The following is a 15884-nucleotide window of genomic DNA, read 5'->3' as shown; positions in this document are numbered from 1 at the left end:
GGAGTTGGTTTACTTACCGTACCACGTACCTATTCCTTTTCGGAGTCTGAAATGTTCTGGAAAGTGTCCCTTATGTATTCCTCCGGGGTTACTGTTTCAATAACATTGGTTTCAACATTTATAGGATTACCTGAGATATAATGTTTGATTGTTTGACTGTTCACCACCTTCGGATTTGTGCCTTTGAAGTTGTTGATTTATATGGCACTGGAACGATAGACATCCTCGATAACGTAAGGACCTTCCCATTTAGAGAGGAGTTTTCCTGCAAAAAATCTTAAGCGAGAGTTGTATAGCAAAACATAATCACCTACATTAAACTCACGCTTTTGTATCCTCTTGTCATGCCATCTTTTAACTTTTTCTTTAAATAGTTTGGCATTCTCATAGGCCTGGGTTCTCCATTCATCAAGTGAGCTTATGTCAAATAACCTCTTCTCACCGGCAAGTTTGAAATCATAATTGAGCTCTTTAATAGCCCAATATGCCTTATGTTCTAGTTCGAGAGGTAAGTGACATGCCTTTCCATAAACCATTTTATATGGAGACATACCCATATGATTTTTATATGCAGTTCTATAGGCCCATAATGCATCATCAAGTTTCTTGGACCAATTCTTTCTAGATCTATTAACAGTCTTTTGCAAAATTAATTTGAGTTCTCTATTACTCAATTCTACTTGGCCACTAGATTGTGGGTGATATGGAGATGCAATTCTATGATTAACATCATACTTAGCAAGCATTTTACGAAAAGCACCATGAATAAAATGTGAACCACCATCAGTCATTAGATATCTAGGGACTCCAAACCTTGGAAAAATAACTTCTTTAAGCATCTTAATAGAGGTGTTATGATCAGCACTACTAGTTGGAATAGCTTCTACCCACTTAGTAACGTAATCAACAGCAACTAAAATATGTGTATACCCATTAGAAGAAGGAAACGGTCCCATATAATCAAAGCCCCAAACATCAAATGGTTCAATAACAAGTGAATAATTCATAGGCATTTCTTGACGTCTACTAATATTACCAATTCTTTGACATTCATCACAAGACAAGACAAACTTACGGGCATCTTTGAAGAGAGTAGGCCAATAAAAACCGGATTGCAATACCTTATGTGCAGTTCTATCTCCAGCGTGATGTCCTCCATAAGCTTCGGAGTGACACTTGCGTAGGATCTGTTCCTGTTCATGCTTAGGTATACAACGCCTAATAACACCATATACTCCTTCTTTATAAAGAGGTGGGTCATCCCAGAAGTAATGTCACAAATCATAGAAAAACTTGTTTCTTTTGCTGGTATGTGAAACTAGGTGGTATAAATTTAGCAACAATGTAATTAGCGTAATTAGCATACCATGGAGCAGTACGATAAGCATTTATGACAGCTAATTGTTCATCAGGAAAGCTATCATCAATAGGTAGTGGGTCATCAAGAACATTCTCTAACCTAGACAAGTTGTCTGCAACGGGGTTCTCAGCTCCCTTTCTATCAATAATATGCAAATCAAACTCTTGTAGCAAGAGAACCCATCTAATAAGTTTAGGTTTAGCATCTTTCTTTCCCATAAGATATTTAGTAGCAGCATGATCAGTGTGAATAGTTACTTTAGAATCAATAGTATAAGGTCTAAACTTATCACAAGAAAATACAACTGCTAAAAATTCTTTTTCAGTGGTAGCATAATTTCTCTGGGCGGATAACATTTAATTTCTTATCAACTCTCTGTCCTAGAACAGCACCTATAGCATAATCGCTAGCATCACACATAATTTCAAAGGGTAAATTCCAATCAGGTGGCTGAACAATAGGTGCAGAAATCAAAGCTTTCTTAAGTATTTCAAATGCTTCTACACAGTCAGCATCAAAGACAAAAGGTATATCTTTTTGTAATAGATTAGTCAGAGGCCGAGAAATTTTTGAGAAGTCCTTAATGAACCTCCTATAAAAACCGGCATGACCAAGGAAACTTCTTATACCTTTGATGTCCTTAGGACACGACATCTTTTCAATAGCATCAACTTTAGCTTTATCAACTTCAATACCTCTTTCAGAAATTTTATGCCCCAAGACAATGCCTTCATTAACCATAAAGTGGCATTTCTCCCAATTCAAGACAAGATTAATTTCTTCACATCTCTGCAAAACTCGATCAAGGTTGCTCACGCAATCATCAAAAGAGGATCCATAAACGGAGAAATCATCCATGAAAACCTCACAAATCTTTTCACAGAAGTCAAAGAATATAGCCATCATGCATCTTTGAAAGGTACCAGGTGTATTACATAAGCCAAAAGGCATACGTCTATAAGCAAAGGTACCGAAAGGGCAAGTAAAAGTGGTCTTTTCTTGATCCTCAGCTGGCACAGGTAATTGAGAGAAACCAGACTAACCATCTAGAAAGCAAAAATGTTTATGTTTGGATAATCTTTCTAGCATTTGATCAATAAAAGGCAAAGGGTAATGATCTTTTTTAGTAGCTTTATTTAATTTGCGGAAATCAATTACCATCCTATAACCTGTAATAATTCTTTGCGGAATCAATTCATCTTTATCGTTAGGAACGACAGTAATACCTCCCTTCTTAGGGACACAATGAACAGGACTTACCCACTGACTATCAACAACGGGGTAAATTATACTTGCCTCAAGGAGCTTTAATATTTCCTTTCTTACCACTTCTTTCATCTTAGGATTCAGCCGTCGTTGGTGATCAATAACTGGTTTGGTGTCTTTCTCCAAATTTATTTTGTGTTGACATAGAGTGGGACTAATGCCCTTAAGATCATCAAGAGTATATCCAATAGCAGCACGGTGCTTCTTCAGAGTTTTCAATAATTTCTCTTCCTCCTTCTCTGAAAGGTTAGCACTAATAATAACAGGATATATCTTCTTTTGATCAAGATAAGCATATTTAAGAGTATCAGGTAATGGTTTAAGCTCAAACACGGGATCACCCTTGGGTGGAGGAGGATCCCCTAGAATCTCAACAGGGAAGTTGTGTTTCAAAATAGGTCCCTGTTTAAAGAATACTTCATCTATTTCCCTTCTTTAATTCATGAACATATCATTTTCATGGTCAAGCAAATATTGTTCTAAGGGATCATTAGGAGGCACGACAATAGAAGCAAGACCACTAATTTCAGCCTTACTAGCCAGTTCCTCATCACGGGGTTGTCTACGAAATTTAGCAAAATTAAACTCATGATACCTGTCACCCAAACCAATAGTAACAACATCCTTTTCGCTGTCTATCCTAGCATTAACAGTGTTCAAGAAGGGTCTACTAAATATAATGGGACAAAAGCTATCTTGTGGGGAACCAAGAACAAGAAAATCAGCAGGATATTTAACCTTCCCACACAAGACTTCAACATCTCTAACAATCCCAATCGGTGATATAGTATCTCTATTGGCAAGCTTAATTGTAACATCTATATCTTCTATCTCAGCAGGTGCAATATCATGCATAATTTCTTCGTACAAAGAATGAGGTATTGCACTAGCACTAGCACCCATATCACATAAGCCATGATAACAATGATCTCCTATTTTAACAGAAATAACAGGCATGCCTACAACAGGTCTGTGTTTAGCTTTAGCACCAGGTTTAGCAATTCTAGCAGTTTCCTCACAAAAATAAATAACATGCCCATCAATATTATCAGCCAAGAGATCTTTAACCATAGCAATATTAGGTTCAACTTTAATTTTCTCAGGGGGTTTGGGTGTCCTAATATTACTTTTGGTGACTATAGTTGAAGCTTTAGCATGATCCTTTATTCTAACAGGGAAAGGTGGTTTCTCAACGTAAGCAGTAGGAACAATAGGATCATTATACATGATAGTCTTTTCTTCAACTTTAATAAGTGCAACTACTTTTACTTCAATGGGAGGATTATATTTAAACCACTTCTCCTAGGGAGATCAACATGAGTAGCAAATGATTCACAGAAAGAAGCTACTATCTTAGAGTCAAGTCCATATTTAGTGCTAAATTCACGGAAAGCATCGGTATCCATAAAAGAACACAATCAAAATTAGGTGTTATACCTGACTCCTTACCTTCGTCGAGGTCCCAATCGTTAGAGTTACGTTTAATTCTTTCCAATAAATCCCATTTGAATTCAATAGTCTTCATCATAAAAGAGCCAGTACAAGAAGTATCGAGCATGGAGCGATTATTGAGAGAAAGCCGAGAACAAAAATTTTTTGAATAATCATTTCTCTTGAGAGCTCATGATTGGGGCATGAATATAACATTGACTTAAGCCTCCCCCAAGCTTGAGTGATGTTTTCTCCTTCGCGAGGCCAAAAATTATATATATAATTACGATCACGATGAACAAGATGCGTAGGATAAAACTTCTGATGAAATTCCAATTTCAATCGGTTGTAGTTCCATGATCCCATGTCATCACATAGCGTATACCATGTCAATGCCTCTCCCTTCAAAGATAAAGGGAAGACCTTCTTCTTGATAACATCCTCGGGCATACCTGCAAGCTTAAATAATCCATAGACTTCATCCACATAGATTAGGTGTAAATCGGGATGCAATGTTCCATCTCCTGTAAAAGGATTAGCTAGCAGTTTCTCTACCATACCCGAAGGAATTTCGAAGTAAACATTTTCAGTAGGTTCAGTGGTTTGAGGAGCAACTCTTTGCTCTACTGTACGGGGTGAAGATACCCCGAACAAGCCCCTCAAAGGATTACTTTCCATAGTAACAAGTGGTAGTAATTTCAGCACACTATATAAATTTTTCCTTACCAAATTCCACTTACCAAAGGCGCTTCACTCCCCGGCAACGGCGCCAGAAAAGAGTCTTGATGACCCACAAGTGTAGGGGATCTATCGTAGTCCTTTCGATAAGTAAGAGTGTCGAACCCAACGAGGAGCAGAAGGAAATGACAAGCGGTTTTCAGTAAGGTATTCTCTGCAAGCACTGAAGTTATCGGTAACAGATAGTTTTGTGATAAGGTAATTTGTAATGGGTAACAAGTAGCAGGTGTAAATAAAGTGCAGCAAGATGGCCCAATCCTTTTTGTAGCAAAGGACAAGCCTGGACAAACTCTTCTATGAAGGAAAACGCTCCCGAGGACACATGGGAATTATCGTCAAGCTAGTTTTCATCACGCTCATATGATTCGCGTTTGGTACTTTGATAATTTGATATGTGAGTGGACCGGTGCTTGGGTGCTGTCCTTACTTGGACAAGCATCCCACTTATGATTAACCCCTATTGCAAGCATCCGCAACTACAAAAGAAGTATTAAGGTAAACCTAACCATAGCATGAAACATATGGATCCAAATCAGCCCCTTACGAAGCAACGCATAAACTAGGGTTTAAGCTTCTATCACTCTAGCAACCCATCATCTACTTATTACTTCCCAATGCCTTCCTCTAGGCCCAAACAATGGTGAAGTGTCATGTAGTCGACGTTCACATAACACCACTAGAGGAGAGACAACATACATCTCATCAAAATATCGAACGAATACCAAATTCACATGACTACTTATAGCAAGACTTCTCCCATGTCCCCAGGAACAAACGTAACTACTCACAAAGCATATTCATGTTCATAATCAGAGGAGTATTAATATGCATAATGGATCTGAACATATGATCTTCCACCAAGTAAACCAACTAGCATCAACTACAAGGAGTAATCAACACTACTAGCAACCTACAGGTACCAATCTGGGGTTTGGATACAAAGATTGGATACAAGAGATGAACTAGGGTTTGAGGGAAGATGGTGCTGGTGAAGATGTTGATGAAGATTGACCCCCTCCCCATGAGAGGATCGTTGGTGATGATTATGGTGATGATTTCCCCCTCCCGGAGGGAAGTTTCCTCGCCAGAACAGCTCTGCCTGAGCCCTAGATTGGTTCCGCCAAGGTTCCACCTCGTGGCGGCGGTGTTCCGTCCCGCAAGGTTGCTTATGATTTTTTTCCAGGGTAGAAGACACCATATAGCCAAGGATGGGCACCGGAGGCCTGCCAGGGGGCCCATGAGGAAGGGGGGCGCGCCCAGGGGGTAGGGCGGGCCCCCCACCCTCGTGGCCAGGGTGTGGGCCCCCTCTGGTATTTTCTTCGCTCAATATTTTTTATTAATCCCAAAAATAACTTCCGTGGAGTTTCAGGACTTTTGGAGTTGCGCAGAATAGGTCTCTAATATTTGCTCCTTTTCCAGCCCAGAATTCCAGCTGCCGGCATTCTCCCTCTTCATGTAAACCTTGTAAAATAAGAGAGAAAAGGCATAAGTATTGTGACATAATGTGTAATAACAACCCATAATGCAATAAATATTGATATAAATGCATGATGCAAAATGGACGTATCACCCACCAGGGCACGCCTGGGGGCCCAGGCGCGCCCAGGTGTGTTGTGCCCACCTCGGTGGCCTCCCGCACCCCCTCTTTACCCTATAAATTCCCAAAAATTCTGAGATCAGAAGTTCCGCCGTCGCAAGGCTCTATAGCCACCGAAAAACAATCTAGACCCCGTTCCGGCACCCTGCCGGAGGGGGGAATCATCTTCGGTGGCCATCTTCATCATCCCAGCGGCCACCACGATGAGGAGGGAGTAGTCCACCCTCAGGGCTGAGAGTTTGTACCAGTAGCTATGTGTTTAACCCCCTCTCTCTCTCTCTCTCTCTCGTGTTCCTGAGATGTCACGATCTTGATGTATCGCGGGCTTTGTTAATATAGTCGGATCATATGGTGTTTTCCCCTCCCTATCTTGTTGTGATGAATTGAGTTTTTCCCTTTGAGATTTCGTTGTTATCGGATTGAATACTTTTATGGATTTGAGAGCACTTGATATATTTCTTGCATATGAATACTCGTGGTGACAATGGGGTATCATATTGATTCACTTGATGTATGTTTTGGCATTCAACTCGCGGATTCCCGAGGTGACATTGGGGTAATCTATGCATAGGGGTTGATGCACGTTCTTGTCTTTGTTTCTCCAGTAGAAATCTTGGGGCACTCTTTGAAGTTCTTTGTGTTGGATTGAATATTACGAATCTGAATTTGCTTTGGTGTTATTTTAGTACGAACTCTTGGTTAGATCGATCGGAAAGAATAGCTTGGTATTATTTTAGTACGAACTCTAGGATAGATTGATCGGAAAGAATAGCTTTGAGGTGGTTTCGTACCCTACAAACAATTCCGTCTTATGTTCTCCGCTAGATAGGAACTTTGCAGTGATTCTTCATCACACGTTGAGGGGTGGTTATATGATCCAATTATATTAGCACTGTTGAGAGATTGCACTAGCGAAAGTACGGACCCTAGGCCTCATTTTCAAGCATTGCAATACCGTTTTTGTGCCCGTTTACTATTTGCTACCTTGCTTTTTTTATTTATTCAGAATTAAAAAAATATTTCTACCATAAATATTACACTTTTATCACCATCTCTTCGCCGAACTAGTGCACCTATACAATTTGCCATTGTATTGGGTGTGTTGGGGACACAAGATATTTCTTGTATTTGGTTGCAGGGTTGTTTGAGAGATACCATCTTCATCCTACACCTCCCACAGATTGATAAACCTTAGGTCATCCACTTGAGGGAAAATTGCTACCATCCTACAAAACTCTGCGCTTGGAGGCCCAACACGAGTCTACAAGAATAAAGTTGCGTAGTAGACATCAAGCTCTTTTCTGGCGCCGTTGCCGGGGAGGTTAGGTAAGCGGCACTCACACCCCGTCAACAAAGCTCTTTTCTGGCGCCGTTGCCGGGGAGGTGAGTGCATGAAGGTATATCTTTAGATCTTGCAAATTGAATCTTTTAGTTTCTTGTTTTATCACTAGTTTGGTTTATAAAAAGAAAACTACATAAAAAATGGGATTGAGGTTGCATCATATTATTGATCATCTTTATAATGTATTTCGTGAAAATGATGGAAAGGAAAATTGTGCTAATTGTTAGAAGAAGAAGTCAATTAAATGTTTGGCACAAAATATTTAAATGATGAGCATGATTGAATGTTGTTAGTATGAATTCTTTGAATATCCATGATGCTAATGATATGCAAAGTTACAAGCTTGGGGATGCTATATTTGAAGAAGATGATATTTTTACTCCCCAAGTTTTGATGAGAAATTTTATTATGATGAAAGCATGCCTCCTATTTATGGTGATTATATTGATGAAAGTGCGTTTGGAAGAGTGTCAACTCTAGGTACTAATGATCCCACTATTTTGGAGGGTGTTGAATCTTATTGTGATAATTATGAAAGTGGATTTGGAGAGGTCATGACTTTATTTAGTGATGAATCCACTATTTTGGAAGAGGTTGCAATTGACAATGACAACAAAGTTGCTATTTATGATGATTATGGTGATGACATGTATGCTATAAAGAATAATGATGGTGATGACATGTATGCTATAAAGAATAATGATAATCATGAAATTTGTCATCATGATTTTAATTTTCAATCACATGATAGTTATTTTGTTGAGTTTGCTCCCACTACTATTGATGAGAATAAATTTGCTTATGTGGAAAGTAACAAAAAAATTATGCTTATGTATCATGAAAAGAATGATTTATGTGATGGTTATATTGTTGAATTTCTTCATGATGCTACTGAAAATTATTGTGAGGGAGGAACTTATGCTGGTAGGAATTGCAATAATATCAAGTTTCCTCTCTATGTGTTGAAAGTTTTGAAGTTAAGCTTGTTTTGCTTTCCTATGCTAGTTGATTCTTGTTCCCACAAATTGTTTGATCACAAAATCCCTATGCATAGGAAGTGGGTTAGACTTAAATGTGCTGGCCATGTGCTTCATGATGCTCTCTTTATGTTTCAATTCTTATCTTTTATGTGAGCATCATTGAACTCATCATGCCTAGCTAAAAGGCATTAAAGAAAAGTGCTTGTTGGGAGACAACCCAACACTTTTACCTACTGTTTTTGTGTGTTCACATGATTATGCTACTGTATTGATCATGTTTTATTGATTTTGTTTCAATAAAGTGCCAAGTAAAGCCTTTGGGATCATGTTGGGTGATAGTTGATTTGATCTTGCTGAAAAACAGAAACTTTTGCGCTCATGAAAATAATTCTCATTTTTAACAGAGGAGTGCTTTTGAGTTGATTCTTTTTGAGGAAGTTTAATATACAAATTTCTCACGTGGCCCTAATTTTTTTATAATTTTGGAGTAGCATAAGTATGGTTGGAGTACAGATTACTACAGACTGTTCTGTTTTTGACATATTCTGTTTTCAATGCATAGTTTGCTTGTTTCCTAGTTTCTATGGCTTATATTGCTCAACATAAATTATGGAAATGATAAGTTATAGTAGGAATTGTGTGGAAACAATTATGAATCTTGTCTTTTACAGTACCAAAAGTGGAATGGTTTGCTCTTTATCATACTAATCTATCTCATAAAGTTCCGTTAAGTTTTGTGTGATTGAAGTTTTCAAGTTTTGGGCAAGATGTCGATATGAGGAGAATAAGGAATGAAAAGACCCTAAGCTTGGGGATTCCCAAGGCACCCCAAGGTAATATTCAAGGAATATCGAAGCAACTAAGCTTGGGGATGCCCCGGAAGGCATCCCCTCTTTCGTCTCCAACATTATCGGTAACCTCATTTGGAGCTATGTTTTCATTCTTCAAATGATATTTGTTTTGCTTGGAGCGTCAATTTATTTTGTTAGGATTTTCTTGTTGTTATTTATAATAACTAGCTGAGTGGCCCTCGCAAATGCAAGGGCACCATTTTTAATTTATTGATTTTTTGCAGTGATTATAAAATTACTAAATTTATGATTAAGTACCAGATTATTGACATTTGTATATCTAGGCATGATATTGGATCAATGGATAGAAATAAAGTTTAGACCACAAGCTAGTTGACAGTTTACATGTGATGTTAGATCAATATGGATTGACAGTAGCTTTACTGTCTGGTCCACTTGACTGTTGGAAAAAATACTATTATGAAGTAAAATACAGATGAATTCATCCTTGGTAACATGTAAATATGTCAACTTCACCATGAATTATTGTACCCATAGGTATCCAACCCACTTAAGAAGGGTATATGTAGGATTTTCTTGCCCATGAGTTACTCTGTTAATAATATTGGACGCTAGTTGCTGGAGATATATGCCATTTAAAATCCTGAATTCCATTATGTTATAATAAATGTACAAATAAATCACCAAGGCTATTTTTTACGCCCTATATGTGTTTAAGCATATTGTACTCCCTATGACATGTATTATTTAAACATGCTTAGATGACATGGAGACAAAATTGGCGCAAACGGATAGATAGATATACATGTATACGTACTGAAGTGTGTGTACAGTTTTCATAATTCCTAACAGTACAAAGAAGTACTGTTGCATATCCAGGCTGGAAGATATATATCATGCCAGAATGTTCTATAATACAGTCCCACCTCTTTCTCCAGCCCGGCACTCCCATGAAAATATTTAACACAAAATAAAAAAGTCATCTTGTTTACAGTTAGTAAAGCCAATAAGTAAAGCAAACAATCTCTGAGATGACAGATCATTTGTACTTTTCTTCTTGACAATAGGTTATTAGTTGGAATTAAATCTTGGAACCCGAATTGTGAATGCAACACTTTGGCATATGATTTTCCATGTTTACTTTATATATAATTTTCTTAATAAAGTTAGATGTTATATAAATATAAACAGATACTATGGTATGTCCATTCGAAAATAAATATGTTTGTGAAAGTCGTTCAACTATTTAAATTCTATACTATATAACTATATCCTACTAACATTGAATGATTATAATCTAAGGGTCCGCCTACAGCTCAACCATGCGAAAACCTACATTTGTCAGTTAACAATAAAATTTTGTTCATGCCGATCTAAAAAGTATTCATCTTATAGTATAATAATGTATTCATATAGTGGAAAAAATAGAAGGATCTGACTACTGTTGGTCTGCTGAGAAAACTGTACATTTATCTTAGTTAATAACCTTACAAATTTGTTCATACATATCCAAAAATATGTTCACGTCCATGCATTAATTTAGGACGACGATATCTGCCACACGTGTGGGCGTTAAGGGGTCTGCCCACATGTTTTGTGTGGTGTCTAAGAGGACCAGCCCATACGCCTACGTGTGGTCTAAACAACTAGCGCCCACACGCCTCTTTTTTTTCCTTGCGATCCCTCTCACACGCCTACGTGTGGGCAAAATGCATAACGCCCACACGACCTCTCTCAGCCACCTACCTCATGGTCCCGCACGCCCCGCGTGACAGTCACCACGCGTCCCCGCAGTTGCCATGGTCCGGACCCTCTTCAATGTCCATTTAACTGCAGTTGCCATGTCGCTGAACTACAGTTGCCATGTTGGACAACTACAGTTGCCATGGTTGCTCAACTGCAGTTGCCATCTCAGGTCAAGTGCCAGATGCCATTTAGGACAACTGCAGCTGTTGCCATGTATGGTCTGGTTTACTATAGTTGCCATGATTTGAAAACATTAGAGGTTGCCACCTACTAACACTAAGCAGTTGCCATGTATGGTCTGGTTTACTACAGTTGCCATGATTTGAAAACCTTAGGAGTTGCCACCTACTAACACTAGGCAGTTGCCGTGTAGCGCTACAAAGAGACATGGCAAAACAACATGTTCGGGTAAACGAGAGAGTTGTCATCTGCTTACAAACACACTAGGGCAGTTGCCGTGTACCCTGCAAAACACATGGCAACTGACATGTTCGGGTAAAAAAAAGAGAGAGAGTTGCCATCTGCTTACAAGCACGCTAGGGCAGTTGCCATGTACACTGCAAAACGCATGGCAACTGGCAGCTTGGGTGTGGAGAGAGGAGACGGGCGTGTGGGCGAGATGGCAAATGCCCACACACCAGCCCTTGTGCGTGAATGAAAACTGACGTGTGGGCGAACTGGTAAACGCCCACACAGCGGCCCCTCCGTGTGGTGAAACGGACGTGTGGGCGACCTGGTGAATGCCCACACACCAGCCCAGTCCTACGTGACACCACAAACATGCCAAGATGCGTGCACCCACAAACGGACGCGGATCCACGCGTGTGGGCAAGATGCAAACGCCCACACGTGTGGGCGTTAGTGTTTCCGTTAATTTATTAATCTAGTGCAAAAAAATTGTAGACAAATTTCTCATAGTTGCATAAGCGTGAAAACTTACATAATTCTAAATGTTGGATGGATAGCTCTCACGGATTGACAATTAAGGAACTCTAGGACGTTAGCAAATCTATACGTAGCAAGAGTTGTAGTACTATTTTCCATCAGTGTGTAGGTATGTTGTTCACACGTTTTGTTCAGTTCCACGGTGCCGTAGTACATAGGAAATTACAATTTGATATTTTTAATCTCCTCAGCACCTGTGAGCTGACTCATATATATGTTTATTTATTAACTGTAGAAAGTGAAATATGTACATATATAGCTGTACACCGTGCAGAGATAAGACTTGCATGTCCATAATAAATTGCATATCATTTATCTATTTAAAAATTGAAATTTTTATATGCGACTAAAAGTATTTACTTTTTATCATTCATTTTAAATTTTATAGCTACTACTAAACATTAACATGATCATGGAGAGCTACATTAACGGATCTTGAAGTTGTCCCGACTTTTACTGCTTAGAGATTTTCATATCTTGTGAGAAGCTGGAATGGTGTGAAACTCAAGAGAATTCCTATTACAAACCATTTAGATATCATGTGAATGTTTGTTTCAAAAGGGCAATTAATAGATTTTTGTAGTGATCTTTTATCCTTTTGAGCAAACCACTATACTACAACCGCCCATGTGCTCTAACACTTATCCTCGTTTCACTGCTCCAGGCTTTTTCAATCTGTTTTTGCACATTATTTTTGTGGAGAAATCACGGACATGGACGCAATTAAAACCGAACGCCGTATCACGTTGCTAGTTGCAAGTAGTAGATCAATCCAATTGATCCATCAAGTTGGGTAGCCAGCTTTGTACGTCTGGATTCTGAACATCGACGATGGAGTAAATACATCATCCGAAGGTGAGGACTTGAAACAAAATTACCGCTCTTGAAGACAGGATATGATCTAAGGCAATCATGGAAATCAATGAACAAATACGATCAAATAGTTCAATTAGCTAGGAGAGAGTGCACTTATTTACCTTAGCATGCCCTATAACCTACAAAGATCGTTCTCATTTTTCCACTCCTCCTGCATGACAATTGACAAATTCCACGAAAATATTTGCTATCCCATTTTCAAACAATTGCAACGTACAAATGTAGTATTTGAGCATTAATAAAGCAAAAGGAAAAAAAACTCTCTAGAAGTATATGAAAGTGAGATCATGAATTGTACTCCCTCGTTGACTGTTATAAGATGTTTTGAATATTTCAATATGGACTACATACGAACAAAAATAAGTGAACAAACACACTACAATGCGTCTATATACATCGGATTAAGGAAAAAGTTACAACATCTTATAATAGTGAACGGAGGTAGTAGTTCAGAGCACTGTAATGTTTTTGCAGCATAAGTGAAATACATGGAAGCTCCAAAACACAAAATGACAGGCATATTACGTAGTATTTTGTTTCTCAAGATATTGTACTGAAATTATGTCATAACTCCAGAAAATTTACTCGGTTCTAGACACACTTTACGGTTCCAATTTACTGAAATAAACTATATATGTAATACTGAATTACTCTTACTATAGTTGCGTCTATCTGCTTGACCTATCCAGTAATCTGAAAGCACACGGACCTCATTCTTTTGGGGACTCATGCATGACCAATGAAAGCATCCGCTGCACTTCATATGTGTCTAAAGTAGTGATTTACTTTCCCGTGGTGAGAGTACACCTTATAGTGAAACACAGAAATAATCTAATGTGAACTAATCGAGACCATGACTCTTCTACGTTGCATACATATTCTTGCATATCCCTGTTGCATGCAGACCATTGTCAGTACAGCTGTTCATATTGTTGATTGGTCTCCCATAGGCAATACGTCAGTAAGCAAAGGATGAATCAAACAATTTGAAAAATCAGGAGACAGTGTAGTATTATATAAAAATATATAGAAGAATCGGAAGACAACATACGTCCTGCAACTACCAATACCGCTTTGAACAGGCTTCAAGCAATTTTCTGGCCAAAGGCAACCACCAGCAGATAATCAATTTGACGTATGGCATCTCAAGTCTACCTAGGCAATGATCTGACGTATGGCAAGTGTGCACGCCTAGCAGCCGAACAATCGATCAACTGGTTTAGTAGCTAGCTTGTAGTTGTTGTCTCGTCTCGGGCAATGGCGTCGGCCATCAACAAATCAATTGGCCGTACAACAATTCGGCAAGTGGCGCACAGCTAACAGAGAGTTTATACATACAATAAATTTATGAATAAAAAATAAGGGAGCAGTCTAATTACCACCATAAGAATCTTCGACGACTCTGCCTTGATGCATTAATCCTACAGATCTCACCTTGCTGCCTCTATCTTGACGCATGAATTCCTTAAAGCACGAATCCTTGACCTCCCCCTGTTTTTATGTAGTTTCCGATGGCTGTTTGGAGCGCCATGCATCAGGTGGAATTTCATGGGAAGATGAACCCTATAGGTGCCGCACTATACCTAAGGAAGTGGAGAACCCAATTTTGACAGCGGGCCGTGGCGTCTTTTCAGCCGCATACCATGACGGCGAGGTGCAGCTCGTGGAACTTTGCTGACCTGAACCCTAGGCTGGGAGATCAGATTAGACCGTATGGCCGGCCAACAACTCTTTTCTGTAGGCATAGTAGTTTTGTAGGATATAAAATAGATGAAACGTTTTTCACTAATGGCATAGGTGGGTTATTTTTGTCAACTTTAACCCCAAAGGACTATTATTAGAATCTAACGGTTGTTGTTTTGTGGTGAGTTAAACTGATGGCCAGATGTTTCTAATTATTGTTAGATATTTTATCTTTTTATCTGTTTTCTGGTGAACCATCAAGTATTTTTATATATAAATAGATGTTTTGCATCTTTCTTTTCAATAAAAATGTCAAGGATAGCCTTTACCATACTTATTTTGCAAGTATACATGTTGTTGTTTGAAAATAGAAAGTTTACCGTTGTTGCAAAAATTCCCTAGAAAAGTAAGAATGTGATAAAATGTTGAAACTTTTTGCATAATAAGCTTTGATAATCTTTTTGCAGTGTGGTAAATTTTCATAATTTTTGAAGTTAAAGAAGTATTGATACTCTTGCATTCTTTACAGACTGTACTGTTTTGGCAGATTGCTGTTATGTTTGCATATGTTTGCTTGTTTAATGATTCTATTTGAGGATAGGAGTATTAAATATGCAGAGGCATTTAGTATGCAATGTTGAATAATAATTTTAGTGATTTTCTACAGTAGAGAATGATAAGGTTTTTGCATTGGTCTATACTAACTTATCTCACGAGTTCTTGTTGAGTTTTGTGTGGATGAAACTTTTGAGATTTAGGAAAACCGTGATATGAGAGGAATTAAGGAGACACAAAAGCTCAAGCTTGGGGATGCCCAAGGCACCCCAAGACAATATTTCAATAAATCTCAAGCATCTAAGCTTGGGGATGCCCCGGTAGGCATCCCACCTTTCTTCTTCAACAATTATCGGTTAGTATCGGTTGAGCCTAAGTTTTTGCTTCTTCATATGATGTGTGTTATTCTTGGAATTGCATTTTGTTTTTGTTTTTGCTTGCTGTTTTAATAAAATACTTAGATCTGAAAGTTTTTAAATAAAATAGAGTCCTCAAATAATTGCAAGGGAGGCTAAGTAAGCGGCACTCACATCCCGTCAACGAAGCTCTTTTC

Source organism: Triticum aestivum, chromosome 7D (genome assembly GCF_018294505.1).
Source record: "Triticum aestivum cultivar Chinese Spring chromosome 7D, IWGSC CS RefSeq v2.1, whole genome shotgun sequence".
Classification (NCBI taxonomy): domain Eukaryota; kingdom Viridiplantae; phylum Streptophyta; class Magnoliopsida; order Poales; family Poaceae; genus Triticum; species Triticum aestivum.
This window is presented reverse-complemented; position numbering follows the sequence as displayed.